Below are 9,186 nucleotides of genomic sequence, written 5' to 3' on the forward strand. Positions count from 1 at the left end.
ACACACACACACACACACACACACACACATACACACACATAGACACACACTCACACTCACATACAAAACCCCAGCCTTGACAGGAGTTTTTATTTTTTTAATAGCATTAATGATTTAATATCTTTTAAAATAAATGCCAGATTCTCACACCCCTTTGCCTGATGAACTCCCTCCTGACATCACCCCTCAATGATCTTGAGGTTCTTTACCCTTGTGCTCGACTCTAAACCCACAATAAAAAAATTAGATTCTCTCTAAAGACCTGATCAGATCCTTTAATTATCTTAAAGCCCTCACTTGAGCCATTCCTTAACTTTATATGGGCGTAGGCAGAGTCTATGCAACAGGCTATAACTGAATGAACTGCTAACAACTGTGTACCAGTGATGCTGTTCGCTGGGTCTATGAAGACAGCTTTGTGGGAATAATTCCTTCCAAATCCAAACTCCTCCAAGGTGGCTATTATCAATAAAAATACAGATAATCACGACACGCTGTTGTGTTACAGTTGATTGGTCCTGAGGTGCCTCCTACTGAAACATACAGGCACTTGACAGGGAGAGTCTACAAGAACGTAAGAAATAGGAGCAGGCCGTCTGGCTCCTCAAGAGAATGTTTTCCTCTCGTAAGGGAGTCTAGGACCAGAGAGCACAGTCTCAGAATCAAGGGGGGCATCAATTTAAGACTGAGATGAGGAGGAACTTCTTCTCTCAGAGGATTTGTGAGTCTTTGGAACTCCTTGCCACAGAGAGCAGTGGGGGCAGAGTCCTTGTGTATATTTAAGGCCGAGATGGAGAGATTCTTGATCAGCCGGGGAATGGAGGGTTGTGGGGAAAGGGACAGGAAAGTGAACGTGGGGAGTGTCGGATCAGCCGTGATCCTATTGAATGGCAGTGCAGGCTCAAGGGGCCGAACGGCCTCCTCCTGTTCCTATTTCTTATGGTCTTTGGTGGCACAATTGCCACTTTCGAGGAGAAACTACGATAAATTGGATGAAGGGGCTTTCAGTATGGTTGCCAGATTTGCTGACGACACAAAGATAGGTAGGAAACTAAGTGGAGAAGTGGACGTTGGAAGTCTGTGAATAGTATGAGTGGACAAAGATCTTGCAATGGAGAAGATGTGAAATTGTCCATTTTGTCAGCTAGAATAGAAATGGTAATCTAACCGGAAGAGAGATTTCAGGGTTCTGAGATGCCAAGGGATCTGGGTATCCTTGTGCATGATCACAGAAAGTTAATGTGCAGAGAAAGGAAGAAATTAGGAAAGCTGATTGAATGTTATTGTTTATTGTGAGGGGAGTTGAATGGTTATGCTTCAGTTACACTGAAAAACGGTGAGACTGTGTCTGAAATACTGGTCTTTTTATTTAAAGAAGGGTTTTAAATGTTTTGGAGGTAATTCAGAGGAGGTTTACCTCAAACGACGATGGAAGCAGAGTGCTAGACTATTTCGAAGGCGGAGGTGGATGGATTCTGGGCAGACACGGGAGCAAAAGGTTGTTGGGGGTAGAAGGGTTATGGAGTTGAGGTTACATTTGTGGAATCCCTGCAGTGTAGAAGCAGGCCATTCAGCCCATTGAATCCACACCAACCCTCTCAAGATCATCCCATACAGAACAACCCCCTACCCCATCCCTATAACCCTGCATTTCCAATGGCTAATCCACCTAGCCTGCACATCCCTGGACATCAAGTGACAATTTAGCCTGGCCAATCCACCAAACCAGATCTCACTAAATCATGGAGCAAGCTCGAAGGGGCCGAATGGGGAGAGGTGTGGGGGGTGGGGGGTGGAGATTACAAAGATCAGGAGGGGTGTAGAGACTGAAGGGTGTTACAGAGATAGGGAGGGGGTGTAGGGGGCTGGAGGGGGTGACAGAGATAGGGAGGGGGTGTAGGGGACTGGAGGAGGTGACAGAGATAGGGAGGGAGGTGTATGGGGCTGGAGGAGGTTACAGAGATAGGGAGGGATGCGTTGTGGTTGGGCACTGTGGAGAATTTTGGTGAGAATTTTGCAAGTGTGAAGGATGTTGATGTCCCATGGGAGCCGATGTCAGGCAGCAAACTCAGAGCGTGCAGCTTGGAGGTGCCTGGAGTATGGATAAAGGCAGCAAGTTACAGAGATAAACTCTTCAGTGACACGGGGGCAAGTGATAATCTGTCAACCAACATCCCTTCACTGAATTACCTGGTCATTATCATTTTTGCTATTTGTGGGAACTTGCTGGGTGTATATTGACATTTTCTACATTCCAGCGGCGCCTACTTGGCGAAGGATTGTGCTGGTTGTCAAACACTTTGAGACAAACCTGAGGTTGTGGAATGCTTTTGAGAGCAACAAAAGTTCCTTCCTTTTTTTTGTTGTTTGGCCCAGGGTTGGGTTTTGTTTTGTTTAAATTGCGCATGCACCCCAGGGCATGTCATCTCACCCTTGGCCGTCAGAGTGTGTGGGATCGCACTGTGCGGGAAATAAAATCAGGGGACAGGGAGGAGCAAAATCTCTCCAGGGGTCCAACATCTCCCTCGCCTGTTCACTCTCTCGCCTTGTTACCCCTTCCTTGAAAGTGCCACGTCCCCTTCCCACTCAGGTGTCCCCCCAACCCCCTCTTTCTCTGCCCCCACCCCCCTTCTCAACGAGTGGGGAGGGGCATGGGCACGCAAGGAAGAGCAGACCTTCAGTACCTCCCAACCTGTAAACCGAGGGGGTTAGGACAATCACGGACGTACTCACAGACCAGGAACGTCTTCCCACATGAGCACCCCCACCCAGCCCTGTGCCCACCTCCTCCCCCCCCCACCCCCTTTCCCCACTCACCCCTTCACCGGTGCCAACCGGTCCGTTAATTCCGAGAGGGAGGGGCGCGGGGGTCTCACAATTCACCCACCCGTTATTTTCTGTCTCTGTTTGTGGCGACAAGGCTTCCAATGTAGTTCTTTCTGCTTACTGCTGTTCCAAAAGTTAAAGCTGTGTCAGCGAGCAGATGCACCTTGGTACCCTTTCGGTTAATAAGTGAACCGCTCGAGTCTCAAGACAGCCAGTGACAGGAGGGCTTAGCTCCCAGACCACCTGTGTCCCTACATCTTTAATCCTTCCCCCATCGCACCACCATGATACTGTTTATCCCCCTCCCTCGCCTTTTAGCTGGAATGACCAAGTGGTCTGAGACGCTGGACTCAGGCTCATCTCCAGGGGGGAAGAGGTTTGATCAAGTTGGTAGCGTCTCTACCTCTGAGCCTGGAGGCTAGGTTTCCAGTGCCGCCTGCTCCAGAGGCTGTGTTGTTACCCACCCTAAGAGATTCTTATTTTAAAAACAAAAATCATTTACAGTTCAGCCAGGCCCCAGGGTTTGAGTTCAGGACTTGTGAAGAGTTGCTTCCATATTATAGCAGCACGGATGAATTAAATTGCACCCCAGGGTGCTGTTTTCAGTCTTTTTATCTCAGGAATGACATTATTGTCATAGAGTTAGCACACTGAAGGTTCACCAGATTTGTTCAAGGGATGGAGGCACTGTCCTATGTTCTCTAGAGCCCTGTGTTCTCTAGAGTTTCGAAGAATGAGAGTTGGTCTCGTTGAAATTTGCAAAATAGTCAAAAGGACCGATGTGACAGAATTTCTACAATGCAGGAAGAGGCCATTCAGCCCACCAAGTCTCCAAAGAGCATCTCACCCATCCCATCCCTGCATTTTCCCATGGCTAACCCACCCAGCCTGCACCTTCCTGGCCACTATGGGGCAATTTCCCACAGCCAATCCACCCTAACCTGCACATTGTTGGACTGTGGGAGGAAACTGGAGAAAACCCACACAGAGACAGGGACGATGTGCAGACTCCACACAGACAGATGCCCAAGGGTGGAATCAGATCCCTGGTGCTGTGTGGCAGTGGTGCTAACCACTGAGCCACCAGACTAGCCATAAGCTGTAGATGTGAGTAGATGCAGGTAAAATGTTGCCTCCCTGTATGGGGAGTCCAAAACCAGGAGCTATGATTCAAAAGTCAGGGGATGCCCCTCAGGTCGAGATGAGGAGAAATGATTTGACTCTGAGGGCTGTGAATGTTTGGAATCCTTTCCCTCAGAGAGGGCTGTGAAAGCTCAGTCTTTGAGTATGTCTAAGGTAGAGATTGATGGACCTCTGATGACCAGTGGAGTGCAGGGCTATGGGGATGGGGTGGGTAAAAGGGCATTGGCTCAGCCATGGATAGAGGGTGCAGCAGGTTTGATGGGCTGAATGGCCAACCTTATGTCCCACTCATGTAAGGGATTGCTGCAGTATTGCTGTTTTTCAGGGACGGATGTTAAACTGGGGTCCCACCCATATCTCAGTGAGTGACACACCTTGTCATGAGGGAGGGATGGGGGCTTGAGTCCTGGGCCAAAGTTGATCACCAAATAAGTAGGTGATCTCTTGATCGTCACACAGGAGCTTGCTGTGTGTGAATTGGCTGCCCAGTTTCTTTCCTTAGAATGTGGGAGCCGGCACTAATCCAAGTAGCCAAAAAGAGGCGCTACAGAAATTCAATCCTTTCTTTGATGAGTGAAGAAATCTCTTGAGGTTGCTTATGTAAATAGCTCCCCTTATCATGAGGTTTTAATTCCTGTCAATTTGCCCTCCGTTAGCCGACCAAACTAGGTAATGATCCATGCCAACTAACCCTGCCCTTGCCTTGGTCTTAACTCAAAGGGACCCCTCAAAAAAGGATTGGTCCTTCATTCCAGAATGTTCCAGTCGGATGCCAAGGCTGCCCATACCCAGAATGCACGGGTAAACCGCCAAACCTCCGGCCCTTACTCACCGCCTCCCCCTACTGACCGTGCCACGATGGAAATTCAGTTTAACGCCGCGTCTTAAAGTGGCGCTTCTGACAGTGCGGCATTCCCTTGTTACTGTGCTGGGAGTGTCAGCCTGCACTCTTACGCTTGCGGCCCTGGGACTGGGATTTTGCGGGAATGAATTCAACAGCAAATCCCAGGATCACAGGAATTTTCCCCAGCTCACCAGGTCGGTGCAATCTGCCTGTTTTGGCTTTGCCTGTTTAGCCAAGGTTGAACGTTGGGGGGTGTGGTGGGGGGGAGCGTGTCAATTAGCTGAATTGGCGGGATGGCTGCTTTGCGACATACAGTGATGCCAACAGCGTGGATTCAAATCTCTCACTGGTTGAGGTTACTGTGCCAACTCTCCTTCTTCATCCTCTCCCTGGTGACCCTCAGGTTAAATCCCGCACTGGGTGCCTCTCTCAAATGAGGTCGGAATATAATGACTTAATGGTAAGGTCCTGGGGAGTGTTGACGAACAGAGAGACCTTGGGGTGCAGGTTCATAGTTCCTTGAAAGTGGAGTCGCAGGTAGACAGGGCAGTGAAGAAGGTGTTTGGTACACTCGCCTTTATTGAGTATAGGAGTTGGGAGGGTCATGTTGCAGCTGTACAGGGCATTGGTTAGACCACTATTGAAATACTGCCTGCAATTCTAGTATCCCTGCTATAGGAAAGATGTTGTGAAATGTGAAAGGGTGCAGAAAAGATTTACAAGGATGTTGCTGGGTTTGGAGGGTTTGCACTACAGGGAGAGCCTGTAGACTGGGGCTATTTTTCCTGGAGCATCGGAGGCTGAGGGGTGAACTTATAGAGGTTTATCAAATCGTGACAGGCATGGATAGGGTAAATAAACAAGGTGTTTTCCCAGATTAGGGGAGTCCAAACTAGAGGGGCATAGGTTTAAGGTGACAGGGGAAAGATTTAAAAGGGACCTGAGGGGCAACTTTTTCACACAGAGGGTGGTGCGTGTCTGGAATGAGCTGCCAGAGGAAGTGGTGGAGGCTGGTACAATTACAACATTTAAAAAGCATCTGGATGGGGACATGAATAGGAAGGTTTTAGAGGGATATGGGCCAAATGCTGGAAAATAGGACTAGATTAATTTGGGATATGTGGTCAGCATGGACAGGTTGGACCGAAGGGTCTGTTTTCGCGCTGTACAGCTCTATGACTATGACTTTGGCTTTATAGTAGGGAGCTGGGACAGCCTGCCCTCTGCAGGCACCCTGCAGAATTGCAGTGAAATTATGGGATGCATCCCCTCTCAATCAAGTCTGCTTGACATTTAATTCATCATGTGGAGGTGCTGATGTTGGACTGGGGTGGGCAAGGTCAAAAATCAGACAACAGAAGGGTCTCGACCCGAAACGTCAGCCTTCCTGCTCCTGTGATGCTGTGTTCATCCAGCTCTGCACCTTGTTATCTCAGATTCTCCAGCATCGGCACTTCCTACTATCTCTCCAACACCAGGTTATAAACCTGGTGTCGTCTGATGTTTGACCTTGACATGTAACTCAGCTGCGATTTCCTGCAGACTGTCCATGAAGAGGGAATGACGGGTGTCATTCATGTTCTGAAGCTGGTCAACTTTCTTTTCCCGAATAAGTGTTTTTTTTATTTCTGGAGAATGGGTCATTGTTGGAAACAGCCCACTGGAAACACCAATAAACGTTATGTTAATGATCCCATCATCTGTTTGGTTGAGGTTGTTAAACACTCTCGCTGCCTCATCTTTAATCCCAGTTCTGAGGAAGGGTCACCAGACCCGAAACGTTAAACTCTGATTTTTTTCCTTCACAGATGCTGCCTGACCTGCTGAGCTTTTCCAGCAACTTCTGCTTTTGTTCCTGATTTACAGCATCCGCTGTTCTTTCAGTTTTTGTCTTTAATCTACCTGGCAACAGACCCTGGAAACACAGCAACCGAGCCATAGTCATAGACGTAGAATAGTGCAGCACAGAAACAGACCCTTCGGTCCAACCAGTCCATGCCAAACGTAATCCCAAACTAAACTCGTCCCACCTGCCTGCTCCTGGCCCATAACCCTCCAAACCTTTCCTATTCAAATATCCATCCAAATGTCTTTTAAACGTTGTAACTGTAACCACACCCACCACTTCCTCAGGAAGTTCATTCTCCTACCCTACTGGTATACATCTCATCAGAGACCCCCTATGAGTCACACTGCCTCCCTTGTACCTCACTTGGCAACGTCTAGAGAGAAATAGCTCTTAACGGGACCCTCCCCCGACTCAGAAATGCTTAAACTGACCCCTTAAAGGGGCAGCCATCCATGTTTCTGCTAGTAGGTTAGGGGAGGGTGGGATTGTGATAGTGACCCCAGACCGTCACCAGTGATGTCCTCTGATGAGATCCAGCCCACCCTCCAGGAGCATTAGTGAGCACAGTAAGCCAAATTATCTTCAAACAGCGAGGCCATTCCTTTTTACCTGCTGTACTAAATCTCTTGAAGTATTTAAGTTGCATTTGGATGCTGGAGAAAATACACGCACATGGTCTCACAGAAACGGAGACACAGACAGACACAAACACAAACACACAGATAGTTGCATTCAGACACACACACACAGAGTCACAGTCAGACACACACACAGTCACACTGAGACACACACACACACAGACAGTCACACTCAGACACACACAGAGACACACACACAGTCACACTCACACACACACTCACTGAGATACAGACACACACCAGTCACACACAGACACACATACACAGACAATCAAACTGAGACACACACACAAACTGAGACACACACACAGAGACACAGATACACAGACGCACAGAAGCAGAGACAGACAAACAAACACACACACAGTCACACACAGACACACACAGAAACAGAGACACAGACAGATACACGCACACAGACAGTCACACACAGACATAAATACACACAAAGACAGACAGGGATGCAGGCACTTACACAGAGACACAGACCCACACATGGACACGCAGACACAGTCACAAACAGAGACACAGACACACACATATACATGGAGATAGACAGATGCACACACATACAGACACAGAGACACAAACACAGGGATACACAGAGACAGACAGAGAGACACACACAGACACAGACAAACAAACAGACAAACACAGGTGCACACAGAAAGTTGCAGAGACACCAACAGACATTGTAACAGATACACAGAGACAGAAGCACACACATGAAGACACTTAGAGACAAACACAGATAGACAGACAGGAACACAGATAAACAGACACACACATGATCAGACACACTCACAGGCAAACACAAATAGATAGACATACACACAAACACACACAGTCAAACACAGATAGACAGACAAACTCATGAATATTGTAGCAACGGTAAAAATAAGCAACTGTGTTTGCCACCCACCTCTTGGTTCTTGCTTGTTTGCAGAAACGTTTAAGAAAGATTGTGAGGAAAAAGAATTGGCTGTTTGAGAGTGCACTCCAGCTCCCCGCTCTGGTCTTGGACATTCAAAGGGCTGTGCTCTCACGCCCTGGCCACTTGTCTCCCATCGCTCAACCTGTGACCGAATGAAGGTAATCAGCTAAAAACAACACTCACTGCCGCTTTCTCTCTCAGTCCCTCTCCGTCCTTCCCACACCCTGGCTCGCTGCTCTCTGTTAAATGCTCTGCACAAGGCACACTTTGAACATCTTGGTTCCTTTGCTTAACTTTTTTTTAAAAAAGCATCAGTTTATAAAGTCTTGCGAATGAGGTCGATCCGGGAGCAAAGGAGGTCGAGAGAGGAGCTTTGATTGAGGCAGGCAGGATGATCAAGGGTTTGAGAAAAGGTGCAAAAAAACAAAGCTGTTGTCTTGAGCTGACGGAAAGGGGACTGGGAGGGACGCTGATCTCAGATTTTGGACAAGAGATGCTGTGGGCAGATGGGAGGAAGAACTTCTATTGACATTGCAAGTGCTAATGACCTGGAACTCCACAAGAGCTGGGCTGGGAGGGGGAATTGATTTCAAAAGAAAACTTGGAGGGGCATTTGACGGAAATGAACTGGCCGAGGAAAGAGTGATTGAGTATGGCGTGTGGGACTGACTGGGTTGTTCTGCAGAGAGCTAGCATGGATTTGATGGGCTGAATGGCCTCCACCATGACACTACATTATTACACTTGACTACATGACGTTATTACTTAGGGGCTCAGGTACATAATTCTTTGAAGTTTGCCTCACAGTTAGACAGGGTGGTTAAGAAGACATCTAGCATGCTTGCCTTCATTGCTCAGACCTTTGAGTATAGGAGTTGGCACATTGAGGTTGTACAGGACGTTGGTGAGCCTCTCCTGGAGTACAGTGTCCAATTCTGGTCACCCTGTTATA

General features: G+C 48.0%; 1 protein-coding gene across 2 annotated transcripts in view; it reads right to left on the reverse strand.

Moving 5' to 3' along the window:
- The window catches only part of si:dkey-6n21.13 (P2Y purinoceptor 3), a 32,991-nt gene extending 24,667 nt beyond the window's left edge, over nt 1-8,324 (reverse strand). Inside the window, exon 1 of one of the 2 annotated variants that reach the window (XM_048619961.1) lies at nt 8,223-8,324. The gene's annotated coding sequence lies outside the window, so the exon portion shown is untranslated. Of the gene's footprint in view, nt 1-2,817; nt 2,930-8,222 lie in introns of those variants that run through there. The other variant, XM_020513601.2, reaches the window with a different exon arrangement.
- Between the last annotated feature and the right edge of the window lie 862 nt (nt 8,325-9,186).

The sequence above is a fragment of the Rhincodon typus genome, chromosome 45 (genome assembly GCF_021869965.1).
Source record: "Rhincodon typus isolate 14 chromosome 45, sRhiTyp1.1, whole genome shotgun sequence".
NCBI lineage: Eukaryota > Metazoa > Chordata > Chondrichthyes > Orectolobiformes > Rhincodontidae > Rhincodon > Rhincodon typus.